The sequence below is a fragment of the Oncorhynchus masou genome, chromosome 23, assembly GCF_036934945.1.
Source record: "Oncorhynchus masou masou isolate Uvic2021 chromosome 23, UVic_Omas_1.1, whole genome shotgun sequence".
NCBI classification, from domain to species: Eukaryota; Metazoa; Chordata; class Actinopteri; order Salmoniformes; family Salmonidae; genus Oncorhynchus; species Oncorhynchus masou.
The window spans coordinates 28,948,219-28,962,452 of NC_088234.1; the positions used below are offsets into that span (position 1 = coordinate 28,948,219).

Sequence of the window (14,234 nt, forward strand, 5' to 3'; positions counted from 1 at the left end):
GTGTGTGTGTGTCTGTGTGCGCGCGTGTCTGTCTGTGTGTGCGTGATGGGTGTGTGTACGCGAGTGTCTTTGTGTGAATTGGAGTAGAGAGAGGTACAGCGTCCCAGGGGGACATACCTGTAACTCAATGGCCCGATCACTATTTTCTAGTGCCTTTTGTGATTTTGTGGTCAGACCATGGTATGGTGTTAGCTGTCTTATCTCGTAAAGTATTCATGTGGTGGGAACCAGTGTTTGTACATTTCCTTTTGAGTTATTACAGTGATCCGTGAAAACAAGAACAACATTTTAAGATGGTAAAAATGTAAATAAGGTCAAAACACAATATTTAGCACATCAATACATCCAAAATAAGATTGAATTTGAAATAGTAAAAACTTAGTCTGAGGACACATCCAAATTTTGTTCCGACAGCACACCGACCAGTTATGAAAACACGCTTGACCAGCCAGCGGAACCTTGGTAAAGCAGTGAAACCTTTTCCCTCCAGTTTGGTCCTTCAGCTGCACGGTCACATTGGCAGCTAGCGTTTAGCACTAACGCTAATGGGCCTTGCTGCCATGCCCTGGGGAATGAGGTGAGTGCTAGAGCACGGATACCCTCGTGAACCCCAGGCAGAGGAGGAAGAACAGGTACACAACAGTCACACATAGATCAGAGGAATCATTGTTCTTTAGGGGCCGAGGAGTAAGGGGTTAAGAAGAGAACAGAACTTCCTCTAACCTTCTAGAATGGCCCTTGTCTGACTGAAGCAGTTGAAGAAAATAGGCTGAGAACAGGAATGAGGGAGACAGACAGAGAGAAAATTGGCCTCCTTAGTTGAGGCATGCAGGAGGTTGGAGAGGGGATGTCGATGTGGTATTGATGTGGTATGATTTTCGCTGTGACACACATTTACGCAGGACCTCCCCCCCCCACACACACACACACACACACACACACACACACACACACACACACACACACACACACACACACACACTCACACCAGTTGACCCTGTCTGCTATTCTTGGCCCCTTACCTGGCCACTAGAGAGGGTATAATTTCGTATTGAAGTGAAGGTAATGCACTCGAATAAATCAAGAATCGGAAGAATTGCGAAATTCATAGAAATTCTCTAAACCTATTGAACGGTCCCATTTGGTTTAGTTGGTAGAGCATGGTGTTTGAAAATGTCTGAACATGTGTGCACATTTACATTCTGGATAAGAGTGTCTGATAAATGACTAATGTGTAAAAATGCAAATGAATTGGTTCAATCGTGCAATGCCAAGTAAATACAGTCACATGAATAATTTCATGTTTTCGTAGTGTATGAAATAGAAGAGGGCTCCAGATATCCATAGAGAAGAGAAAATACAGTATATCCCCTAGAACTATATTTTTAATCCTGAGGGTGTGATGATACTAAAAATACTTGTTTCTCCAGCTCCCCAACTCCAAGGGAGGTCGAGAGCGACATCACAGAGTGTGTGATCATCTAATATCTCTGTACACGAGGGGAGGCATGTGATCTTCATTCATGCTGATGGTTTAGTTTGCTCTGCAAAGTACCTTTTGTACAGGATCAATATTTAATAGCTAGTCCCATGGAAAATCACTCGCATCAATCTGTCTCCCTCTTTATGTACATTATGGTGTGTCAGAAGCCTAAGAGACAATGAAAATACTACACAGACTCTTTTTTTCCCCCAAGATGCAACTGACATATTATTCAAATAACAATATCATTGCACCAGCTAAGACCTCTATCTGACCTAAGTAGCTCCCTATAGAATGGTATCCCTGAGCACAAATGGCTTGGGTCTACTTTCTGGCCCAGTCACCTTTGGAGACTGTAGTTTGCCTGCCATTAACCACCAAGTGTCACGTTTGACCTTTATTTCCTTTGTTTTGTCTTTATTTAGTATGGTCAGGGCGTGAGTTGGGTGGGCAGTCTATGTTTGTTTGTTCTATATTTTGGGTATTTCTATGTTTCGGCCTAGTATGGTTCTCAATCAGAGGCAGGTGTCATTAGTTGTCTCTGATTGAGAATCATACTTAGGTAGCCTGGGTTTCACTGTGTGTTTGTGGGTGATTGTTCCTGTCTCTGTGTTTGCACCAGATAGGACTGTTAGGGTTTTCACATTTCTTGTTTTTGTAGGTTTGTTCATGTGAAATGATTTATTAAAACATGAATCAAAATAACCACGCTGCGCTTTGGTCCGACTCTCCGTCAATGGCGGCAGGGTAGCCTTGTGGTTAGAGCGTTGGACTAGTAACCGGAAGGTTGCAAGTTCAAACCCCTGAGCTGACAAGGTACAAATCTGTCGTTCTGCCCCTGAACAGGCAGTTAACCCACTGTTCCCAGGCCGTCATTGAAAATAAGAATTTGTTCTTAACTGACTTGCCTGGTTAAATAAAGGTAAAAAAAAAAAAAAAAAAAAAAAAAATGGAAGAAATCCCTTACACCAAGCAGCTGAGTAGTTAGTTGTGTTAGTTGTGACAGCTCATATACTGTACAGTCTATTGAGTATATGTAAATCAAGGGGCATATACACTGCAACTCAATATTAGGAAGGTGTTAATCATGTTTTGTAGTGTACGCATTCTTTGTACACACACATGCATACACTCACACATACTCTCACACTCTCAGCTGCCGGAGTGCCCCTATTCTAAGCCAGGAGCTTGCACTTGTAACATCCCTGAACGTCAGCGACACACTCCGTGGCCGCGTAGTGTCTGTACCGTGGCTGTCGGAGACACTTCTCCTTTAATGTGCTAATTGTACCAGAGTGAGTGAACACCGGAGAGGTGAGGGAGAACGTGTTCTGAATGTGTTCAAATATCTTCACTCTACGCCGGGATTTCCTGGAGGTAGCTCCTGTGGGAGATCGAGAGAGGGGAGGGAGGGGAGGGAGAGCGGGAGGGAGGGGAGAGAGAGGGTGATACAGAGAGAGTGGGTGAGAGTGAGAAAGAGTGAGAGGGAAAGAGAGAGAGTGAGCGAGCGAGAGAGAAGGAAAGAGAGAGAGAGCGAGAAAGAGAGGGGAGAGAAAGCGAGAAGGGGACAGGCAGAGAAAGGGGTGATAGATAGATATAGAGTGGGCGAGAGAGAGTAGACAGAGAGAGAAGATGGTTTCTGGGGCATCCGGAAAGTGGAGCACACCACGCTAATGTAACGTCATCTCTTCTGGGCTATCAGTAATGTCATTAGAGAAGACATCTCCCCTTGTGATGCATTAAGGTTGGGATTTGAGCTCTTTATGTCGTCATCGTTGTTTTGTTGATTTCCCGCACCTGATTTTGGTTAACTGTTCCTCTCTTCAAATGTTCCCGTTGTCTAAATCTGTAAGCAGTGAAATCGTTTCTTGAGAGGTTCACAAAATGTCTTGTGTTCATTTTTATCTTTGTATTCAAAGTACGATCAGGACATCACTACTGCTCATCATGAGTCATGCAACAACCTTCCTCCATTGTCATTGCCTCATCTCTTCATAAAACATGGGATGCACTACCAGACTTATTCTGTTGCATATCTGCGTTGGAAGGCCTCTTTTACAAACAAGTATGAAAGAAAAGCAAAAGAAAGCAATATTTTTCAGAAATGGATATTATGAATCAAACAAGCTCATTCTTCATGCGTGCCGTTGGCTCCGTGATTAATAATCCAAAAATATCAAGCTGGCAGTGCTAACGAGAAGCTTGGAAAAACAAACAAACTAAGAAATTAATAAATTAATGATCTCTCCGCTTTTTCTTGAGTGTTGCCTTATAAACCTTTGAGGCCCCGGAACTACTAATGAGACAAACATTGTTTCTTTGTAATTCAAGTTAGAACAAATACCAAACAACGTGTTTTATGTGTCTAACTTTTTGCTGAGACGTCAAAGCATTCAGCTTACCGTTCTGTAAACACCCAGGAGAATGTCTATGTTTAATTCCATTGCTTCCATTTATTTTGGAAAATAACTGGTTATGAGGTGATACAGTAAAATACACACACACACACACACACACACACACAGTACCTGGGTTCGATTAGTATTTGTTATCTTTCAAATACTTAGGAGCATTTTGATAGAGCCTGACTGGAGTGCCAGAAAGATAGGGTTTTGTACTTTTGGGAGTAATCCATTGGGCAACCTGGCAAGCTGAATCAATTGCAGCCTGCCTGATTGAACAACCTCACATTTGAGGTAAGTTCTATACTTTACTGTACTATAAAGCCCTTACAACACTTCCTCGAGACGGCCCACTCACTGAATCAGGTCCCACTCCCTTGGGCTGCCATCTGGGACTGCATGGCAAGTCCACTTCCTGCCCAGTCAGGAACTACAGACACATTGGGCCAGACTGGACCAACTAACCATAGCTTTATACACTGACATATCTTAATCATGGAAGGAGACACTGTGACAGACTTCATGGTATATAATGCATGCACCACTCAATAATGCCAGTGTACAGTTAATAGTTTGCGCTTCAAAAATTCCAAAATGTTTGCTGTTTAATGAGAATATAGATCAATATTCCTCTTACTCTGCAATAATACACGTTTGATACATATTTGATACATATGATCAGTACAACAATCGGAATTGTGTGACAGAAGAATGCATCTAAACCGTTTAGTACTTAATGTGGATTGCGGTCTTGATTGAACGGGGACCGCCATGTCTCCAAACTCTGATCTGTTCTTTGTTGTTCTGGCCCACAATTCGAAGTCAATTGGTACGAAGCATAGTATGTCTTCTTGTGCTCGGTGACGACTTTCCCTCTAATTCTGATCTTGACCGGGATGATGAAACTGCAGCTCCTGTGTTCTGACACGGCCTGTCTCTTCCCATCAGGCCACATTGATGGAGTTTGTCAGACGGTGAGTACTGGGCGTTTGTTCCTGACTCATACCGCCTTCCCTCTTCCTCACCCCTCCTCCCCTCACCTCTTGTCTGTCACTCATGGTCGTCAAAAAAAAACACAATTTAAACGTAGAGGGACAAAACTGCCAACACCCCGGGATATCAAAGAGAACACGACGAGAAGCCGAGACCCAGACACACCCCACACGCACGCACAGACATCACCCAGACATTGTAATTAGTAACACATGCACAGTCTCACACACATATTCGTGCATGCAGTCAGAAACACACACACACACACCTTCGAGTGCACACCCTCCCCACCCCGCGCACGCACACACCCAGATACACACACACACACACACACACACATACACGACTCCTCACCACACATGCTCACGTACACAAAATGTCAATTCATGACAGGAGCTGTCTTCTGGTCACATCTGTAGCCAATGTGTTTTTCTCTGTCCTGATGTATGGCTCAATTGTGAGTGGTGCATAATTTAAGCGTTTTCTATTGACCTCCTAATGGCCCATAAATGTACCTTTCATTTCCTGCAGCTCAGCCTGCAGCTCAGATCGTTTCCGTTTCAACAACAGAGTAGTACTATGAGAAAAAATAGAAACATCTAAAGTGAACCTAAATAAAACCCAAATATGATATTGGAGATCTGTCTTTTTAAACTGCTGGAACAGCTGTGAGACAGAAGGACAGGAAAAAGGCTGAAAAACCTAAAACAAACCAAAATAAAGCCTTCATACAACATTGGGGATCGAGGCCTGGAGGGAAAGTGAAGGCACAAATATCTAAAACAAACCAAAATAAAAACCAATATATCACACAGGAAGTCTGTCCCCTTCAAGGACAATCACACAGCCTTAATAAGCTTCGACAGCGCACAAAGTCAAAAGTGGGAGGTGCTAATTTAAGGAGCATATTGTGTCACTCAAAGTGGATACAAGGTCCTTTCTGGTGATGAATGTCATCTTTCCTCCCATCCCACTACCCGCCATGTCAAGAGTGATGTCAACAGACGCGTTACCCAGCTCATCAAAGACCCCGGCTAATCCTGCAGGAGCGGGACGTTCAAGGTTCGGGATCAAAAGTGCAGCTCTATTCGGCTTCTCTTACTGATGGCATGAATAAAATATCTCTTTCTGACAAAGTTTTGTCAGTTGTTTGAAGTGTTTTCCTTGCGTCTTGCTGGAAGACAGAGCACGCGGGTTGTCTCTCGCTTTTGTTTTTGATAGCTCTTCTTACACCCTGATGGATCGTACTTTTGTCTCGTCTAGCTTGCCGCTACACTTTTTAATCAAGGTGATTGTGAATGTTATGGATGCATGGGTAAAACCCTGAACGAGAGAAGTTGGAGAGCTTGAACAAGTCAAGTAACAAACCAAACTGCTCGTTTCCTGTTTACCTCGACTCAAAGACTTGGCTGTGGTTTTCGAAGCTGTACCGTAAGGTTGTTTACAAAATGTCTTCCATTTGAGAGGGGAAGGTGACGCGTTGTCCAGACCGTCTACAGAATGTCCCCTTGACTGACAGGCTAAGAAGTGTCAGACCCTGACGAGGGGGGCGGGGGATTGGGAGTCTCTGCCCAATCATCACCCTCCACTGCAGTAATTGACATGTAACATTTAAGCCAAGGCACATCCTTCCCTCTAACTACCCTTTAAGCTGTGTGTGTCCAGTTTGTCCTCTTGTTTTAGGGACTGTCAAAGTGACTGCTGTCAGAAGCTACCTTGAATCGCATCCCTCCGTCTCTGCATGCGTTTTCCCACATGCCATAGGCATCATTATGTTCCTTGACATCTGTTTTGTCCTTCTTCTTTGCTGACCCTTCAGGCTGAAGTCTGTAGTCAGCAGAACAGCCAGTTCAACAGTACTCTTGTCTTTCTGAACTGTAGATAGTATCAGCTCACCCATATTTCTGTGTGTGTGTGAATCCCAAATGGCACCCTATTACCTATAGAGTGTGCTACTTTTGACCAGGGCATTGCATTCCAAATGGCACCCTAGGTCCTGGTCAAAAGTAGTGCACTATATAGGGAATAGGGTGCCATTTGGAATTCAGACCGTCTACTCTCCTTACAGAGGTTGGCCTGTGGGGGTGCTAGTGAACGCTCAGTGCTCAAGCTCAAATTGGCTACTGCTCTTTCTCTGATATGTACAGGGGACTCTCTCTCTCGCAGTGCATGCTGGGAGTTTTTGGGAGTTTGAGTGTTTGGTGTGGAGGACTCTGTCCTAACTAACTTTCTTGATTCTATTCTTGGTCTTTTATTTTCTATGATGGAGGGTTAATGCACTATTTGTTTTAGTGGTATCTGCAGGTTTTTTCAAAGTTAGGGTGGAAGAGGACAGAGTAAGTTTCCTGGGGTTTGGAAGGTGTGGTGTGCACGATGGCTTCTCAGCCTAGCATGGAGGAGACGCTGTCGATATGGCATGGATTCAGGTGTGTTCCTGAGAATGGAGTTAAAGTGGAGGAGGTTCTGCTTGCAGTCGGTGAACAGGCAGATGCCGTTAAGCACGTTGTTTTGTTCCGGAGGAAAGTGTTTATGTTTCTGAATAACAATGAGCAACAGCTAAATGTGCATTTTAAAGTGAGGCATGGGGAAGGGCTCTATGCAGGGTTTGCCAGCACAGATAGTCTACGGTGTTTTGAGTGTGGGGATTTGGGGCATAAGAGCTTTGCGTGCCCACATAAAGGCCGTAGACAAGGTGAGGGCACAAATGCCAGTGGGGGAAATCGGGGTCAGCGTGCAGGGGCTAATGAGATGCAGACTGCAGAGGCTGGGCCTAGTCATGCAAGAGATGGTGGTGTAGATGAGGCTGGGCCTAGTCATGCAAGAGATGGTGGTGTAGATGAGGCTGGGCCTAGTCATGCAAGAGATGGTGGTGTAGATGAGGCTGGGCCTAGTCATGCAAGAGATGGTGGTGTAGATGAGGCTGGGCCAAGTCAGGCTAGAGATGGTGGTGTAGATGAGGCTGGGCCAAGTCAGGCTAGAGATGGTGGTGTAGATGAGGCTGGGCCTAGTCAGGCTAGAGATGGTGGTGTAGATGAGGCTGGGCCAAGTCAGGCTAGAGATGGTGGTGTAGATGAGGCTGGGCCTAGTCATGCAAGAGATGGTGGTGTAGATGAGGCTGGGCCAAGTCAGGCTAGAGATGGTGGTGTAGATGAGGCTGGGCCTAGTCATGCAAGAGATGGTGGTGTAGATGAGGCTGGGCCTAGTCATGCAAGAGATGGTGGTGTAGATGAGGCTGGGCTAAGTCAGGCTAGAGATGGTGGTGTAGATGAGGCTGGGCCTAGTCATGCAAGAGATGGTGGTGTAGATGAGGCTGGGCCTAGTCATGCAAGAGATGGTGGTGTAGATGAGGCTGGGCCAAGTCAGGCTAGAGATGGTGGTGTAGATGAGGCTGGGCCTAGTCAGGCTAGAGATGGTGGTGTAGATGAGGCTGGGCCTAGTCAGGCTAGAGATGGTGGTGTCGATGAGGCTGGGCCTAGTCATGCTAGAGATGGTGGTGTAGATGAGGCTGGGCCTAGTCATGCAAGAGATGGTGGTGTAGATGAGGCTGGGCCTAGTCATGCAAGAGATGGTGGTGTAGATGAGGCTGGGCCTAGTCTGGCTAGAGATGGTGGTGTAGATAAGGCTGGGCCTAGTCAGGCTAGAGATAGTGGTGTAGATGAGGCTGGGCCTAGTCTGGCTGGAGATGGTGGTGTAGATGAGGCTGGGCCTAGTCAGGCGAGAGATGGTGGTGTCGATGAGGCTGGGCCTAGTCATGCTATGGAGGGTGGTGTCGATGATTCTGGGCCTAGTCATGCTATGGAGGGTGGTGTCGATTATTCTGGGCCTAGTCATGCTATGGAGGGTGGCGTCGATGATTCTGGGCCTAGTCATGCTATGGAGGGTGGTGTAGATGAGGCTGGACCTAGTCATGCTATGAAGGGTGATGTAGATGAGGCTGGGTCTAGTCAGGTTATGCTCGTGGATGAGGAGAGTATAGTGGGGAAGTGTAACAGACTAGGGGGGAGGAGGAGGGTGTCAAGCAGAAAAGGAAAAAGGGTGTGGTCAAAGGCACCATGTTTAATTTTTTCAGACTCCTCTTCAATGGGTCCGGAGCTGACAGCCAGTCAAGCAGAGGGGTCAAAGTACATGTTGAGAGAACTGACAAGGTTCCTGAATGAGACCAAGGGGAAAGAAGTTAAACTTGGGGCTTTTTTCTGATCTGAGAAAGTTTGTCAGATCAGTACAACATGCTATGAAAAATGAGGGGCATGGTGTCCACTCACCCAGGAAACAGTTTAGGTTGAGGAAGTGGGTCACAACAGTGCGCAAGGGTCTACCTTCAGACACTGGTTTCTTTCTGACACTGGGGCTTTTTGAGCTTTGCTTTTGGTCTCTTTCTCTGCTGGCTTTTCTCCCACTTCTTACGGAGACTCTTCGGGTAGGCTCGCTCAATATAAATGGTGCCAGAGATGTGGGAAAGAAGAGTGTGTTGGGTGAATATGTAAAACAAATAAAAGTGTTGTTTCTGCATGAGACGCATAGTGATGTGTTGAATTAAGTCAATTGGGGGCTCTGGTGGAAAGGGGCAAGTGTCTTGAGCCATGGGACAAATTATTTTTGTACCTGGTCTGTCTGTAAAAATGTGCTCCTCAAGGGAGGTGTGTAGGGGTAGGCTGCTTGTTGTAAAAGCAGAAATTAACAACATGGGTTTTGTCTTCATAAATGTGTATGTGCCTATCACAGGGAGTGAGAGGGGGGTTCTAGTTGGGGGTCTTAGACAGGAACTCACACAGGTAGCGCCTGTGAGGGGTCTGGAACTGTACAATAGATTTTACAAAGACAGAAATTGGGAAAAGTCTCATTCAGTGAGAGTGTTAAGTTACATCATTAATCAGTTTGACCTAGTGGATGTTTGGAGAACTAAACATCCCAACACAAGACAGTATACATGGGTAAAGGTTTTTGGGGCTAGGGTGAGTGCAGCCCGACTTGCTTGGTTTTTCATGTCCAGGAATCAGAGCAATAGGCTGTTGGTCGCTACCATTCTCCCTTGTGGGGTTTTCGGATCACCGCATATCCATGGCTCGGCAATCTATTTCACCAGGGCCCCGGCAGGCATCCTATTGGAAGTTCAATGTAAAGCTCTTACATGATGCCACTTTTTTCTCAGGTTTCCAGACCTTTTGGGAAAGGTGGGGGAGCGAAGAGAAGAGTATGAGTCTCTGAGTCAATGGTGGGATGTGGGGAAAGTCCAGCTCGCTCATCCTAAGAGGCTACGAGAGTATTGGGGGAACTAGAGCGTAGTATTAGTGAGATGGAGGTAGAGATGGTGGGGCAAGGCAATGTAGGCCTTCAGGCTAATTTAGCTGAATTACGTAGGGACCTGGGCAGTTTTTCCCAGGTTAAAGCGAAGGGAGCACTTGTAAGAGAGAGGTTCTACATGCTCAAGGAGATGGATGCTCCCAGCTCCTTCTTCTTTGGTTTGGAAAGACAGAGCAGTGAAACCAAGGGTATGCATTGCCTATGGCTGTCTGATGGGCGGGTGACCTCTGTGGTGGGGAACTGTGGGAGCGGACTGTGGACCGGGGGTCGATGGACTCCCAGTGGAGTTACATAAAAAAATTCTGGGGAATAATTGGACAGGACTTCTTTTGCGTGTTGCGTGAATGCGTCGTGGTAGGAGAGGTGCCAATGAGCTGCCGTCGGACGGATCTGACTCTCCTGCCCAAAAAAAGGGGACTTGTGTGAACTTAAGAACTGGAGGAGGTCCAGATTCTTGGAGGAGGTCCAGGAGGCACTGTCTGAGCCGTTAAGGGGGGGTGTTTGAGCGGCCAAAGTGGGAGGGGCCACCAATGTTTCCGCCACTGCAGGTGATGGCAGAGACTGGAGACTGGCAAGGGGGTTTGGAGGACTTGTTAGATTTTAACACCCCGAGCCTGGGAGGTAAAGCCCTCTACAACCTCTGCGTTAAGGTTAGGAACATTAGGAGCCTAACAGGAGTGAAGGCACATCAGTGGCAGGAGGTATAGGGGGCGGAGAGTATGGTGGGTTTTAGATGGAGGGGGCTCTACAAAGCCCCAGTATCAAAGAGGTCAGGGGACCTCCAGTGGAGGGTTCTTCATGGAGCCCTGGCCACTAACAGCTGGTTTGCACGGGTTGAACCGGGAATCGGGCAGGGGTGTCCTTTCCGTGTAATGAAATAATCTGTGATTCATGTGTTTTCTGTGTGCACCAGGTTAATGCCACTAATGTCTCTGTTGGAATGTCTGTGTGAGAGGTTGGGGGTGGTTTTTACTGTTGGGATGTTTATAATGGGATACAGGTATTCGATTAAGGAGAAGGCCAAATGTGTTTTGTTAAATCTTCTGTTTGCTCAGGCGAAGTTGGCTATTTGGCTGACAAGGAGGAACAGGGTCAAAGGTGGGGGGATAACATACCCTTTACTATTGTTTAATGGGATGGTCTCTGTGCGCCTTAGGGTTGAGTTTGAGTACGATAGAATGATAAAAAGTGTAGAGATATGGTGTGTTGGGGGGGACTGTCTGTATAGCTGGGGAAGATGTTTTGGATATACGGTTGTAGAAGTGGTGAGTTGTTTTGGGTATTGCTATGTTGGTTTGTATCATGTGGTAGATAGAAAGTTGAGTAGGGTACATGTATGCAGTACAGGATATATTTTGGTGTTTTATTTTTAAGGGGGTGGTGAGTTAAAAAAAATGAAATGAAAGTTTCAATAAAGAAAGTCAAGTCTCTCTCGCTCTTTCTCTCTTTTTCTTCATAGCCTCAACAGAGGAGTGACGGAAACCTTTAACCTGCCAGGCTCCTATTGGGTGAGAAAGGGGTGCGCAAGAAGGGGGATCAACCCCAGGGTAAAGCTTCTGTGCATGTGCATCGCACAGCCTTTTCTCTGTCTGCATGGTACCATCTGTTGGAGTGGCTCTGTCATCCAACGCCTCTATTTATGTACCTAAAACCTGGTCTTCGGTTGATCAAGCCCAAAATGTTGTATTTACACAGTATCATCAAAAATACACCTTTTCCCATGGTCAGACACATTTACAGGATAGTTGAACACCAAGCACTGTGGACTCCTTTCTCATTTTCAGAACAAGGTGTGTGTGTTTTTAGCACACACACACAACACACAAACACTAGTTTGTGTACAATAACACCACGTATAAACACCAAAGCGATAAAAGCGATAATTGAATCCGGTAAGTGTGATAATTGCATCTCAACATCCCAAATCGCCTTACCCGATCTCTCATAGACTTCTTATTTGTGTCCCAAATGATCCCCTATGTAGTGCACTACTTTTGACAAGATCCCCATAAGCCCTGGTCAAACAAAGTGACCTGAATAGGTGCCATTTGGGACATAAGCATAGATTCCTTATCATGGCTGCTGTGGAGAGAAGTAGAAGTACTTCAGGCAGATCCGTTTCCTCCCTCCCCTCTTCTACCCTTCCTTCTCCTCAAGTCTGGAGAGGTGAGCGTCTCATCTTCTCTCATTAAACTAATTAGGGAATGAGTGAGAACTCGTGTGTGGAAGGAAGGAAAGAAAGAAGGTAGGAAAGAAAGAACAAAGGAGTAATAGGGGAGCGTGACAGAGCTGTGACTCCTACTAAACCTTTCTTGAAGTGCGTTGATCACTTTTTAATTTTATTTCTCTCTCTCTCTCTGTGAGTCAGTTGGTTGATCTGTCTATCTGTGTGCCTATTTCTGTTTGTGTGTCTCTCACCTTTCCTCTCTCTCTGTGTGTCTCTCTCTCATACCAATGCACATTGTCTAGATATTTTGGGGGAAGGAACCACGAAATATTCTGCTCGTTACTGTAACACAAATTATATTGGAGGCAATCACAATATACATGATCAGATAATGATTGTATGTGAATAGAGTGTCCGTATGAGAGGAGGAGGGGTTGTGGCTAACCAAGAGAGAGACGGACAATGATTGTCAAAAGAGTAAACATTAAACACTAAAAATCAGCGCAGAATTTAGAGAAAAGCTAGATTCATAGATACATCATGTGTTTTTGAAATTAACTGTGTTCATCAGTACCCTACACACAGGGAGTAAAATTTACTACAACATAATAACCCTGAACCCACAGCCATGCTGGAAGTCATTGAATCTCATAATCAGTAAAATCAAATCAAATGCAATTGTATTAGTCACATGAGCCAAATACAACAGTGAAATGCTTACTTACGAGCACCGAACCAACAATGCAGTTTCTGATCTGTTTCACCTGCTCCTATTTTCCCCAGTGTATTTATCCCTGTGTTTCCTGTCTCTCTGTGTCAATTCGTCTTGTATGTTTCCAAGTCAACCAGTGGTTTTTCCCGTTCTCCTGCTTTTTGCATTCTCCTATTTCTAGTCCTCCCGGCTTTGAACCTTGCCTGTTTCTGGACTTTGTACCCGCCTGCCTGACCATTCTGCCTGCCTTGACCACGAGCCTGTCTGCCACTCTGTACCTCCTGGACTCTGATCTGGTTTTGAACTTTTTGCCTGTCCACGACCATTCTCTTGCCTACCCCTTTGGAATAATTAACATTGTAAGACTCCAACCATCTGCCTCCTGTGTCTGCAAATAAGAATAAGAGAATAAAAGTAACAAGTAATTAAAGATCCACAGTGGAATAACAATAGCGAGACTATATACGGGGGGGTACCGATAGTCAATGTGCGGGGGCACCGGTTATTTGAGGTAGTATGTGCATGTGCAGTGGGGAGAACAAGTATTTGATACACTGTTGATTTTGCAGGTTTTCCTACTTACAAAACATGTAGAGGTCTGTAATTTATCTAAAACAAAAATCCAGAAAATCACATTGTATGATTTTTAAATAATTAATTAGGCATTTTATTGCATGACATAAGTATTTGATCACCTTCCAACCAGTAAGAATTCCACCTCTCACAGACCTGTTAGTTTTTCTTTAAGAATCCCCCCTGTTCTCCACCTATTACCTGCATTAACTGCACCTGTTTGAACTCGTTACCTGTATAAAATACACCTGTCCATACACTCAATCAAACAGACTCCAACCTCTCCACAATGGCCAACACTAGACAGCTGTGTAAGGACATCAGGGATAAAAGTACAATGGAGATTGCTTCCTCTGTGGATCTGTTGGGGCGGTATGCAAATTGGAGTGGGTCTAAGGTTTCTGGGATGATGGTGTTGATGTGAGCCATGACCAGCCTTTCAATGCACTTCATGGCTACAGATGTGAGTGCTACGGGTCGGTAGTCATTTAGGCAGGTTACCTTAGTGTATGTGTATGTATGTATGTATGTATGTATGTATGTATGTATGTATGTATATATATGTATGTGTGTGTGTGTGAATAGCGAGAGAATGTACCTACA

At 45.3% G+C, this 14,234-nt stretch overlaps 1 protein-coding gene across 5 annotated transcripts in view; it reads right to left on the bottom strand.

Annotated features, from left to right (window-relative positions):
- LOC135510695 (neurexin-2-like) overlaps nucleotides 1-13,295 on the bottom strand; it is a 977,907-nt gene extending 964,612 nt beyond the window's left edge. For 4 of the 5 annotated variants that reach the window (XM_064931817.1, XM_064931819.1, XM_064931816.1 and 1 more), the window contains exon 1: nucleotides 13,072-13,294. The gene's annotated coding sequence lies outside the window, so the exon portion shown is untranslated. Of the gene's footprint in view, nucleotides 1-13,071 lie in introns of all 5 variants that reach the window. The other variant, XM_064931818.1, reaches the window with a different exon arrangement.
- Nucleotides 13,296-14,234: the final 939 nt, after the last annotated feature.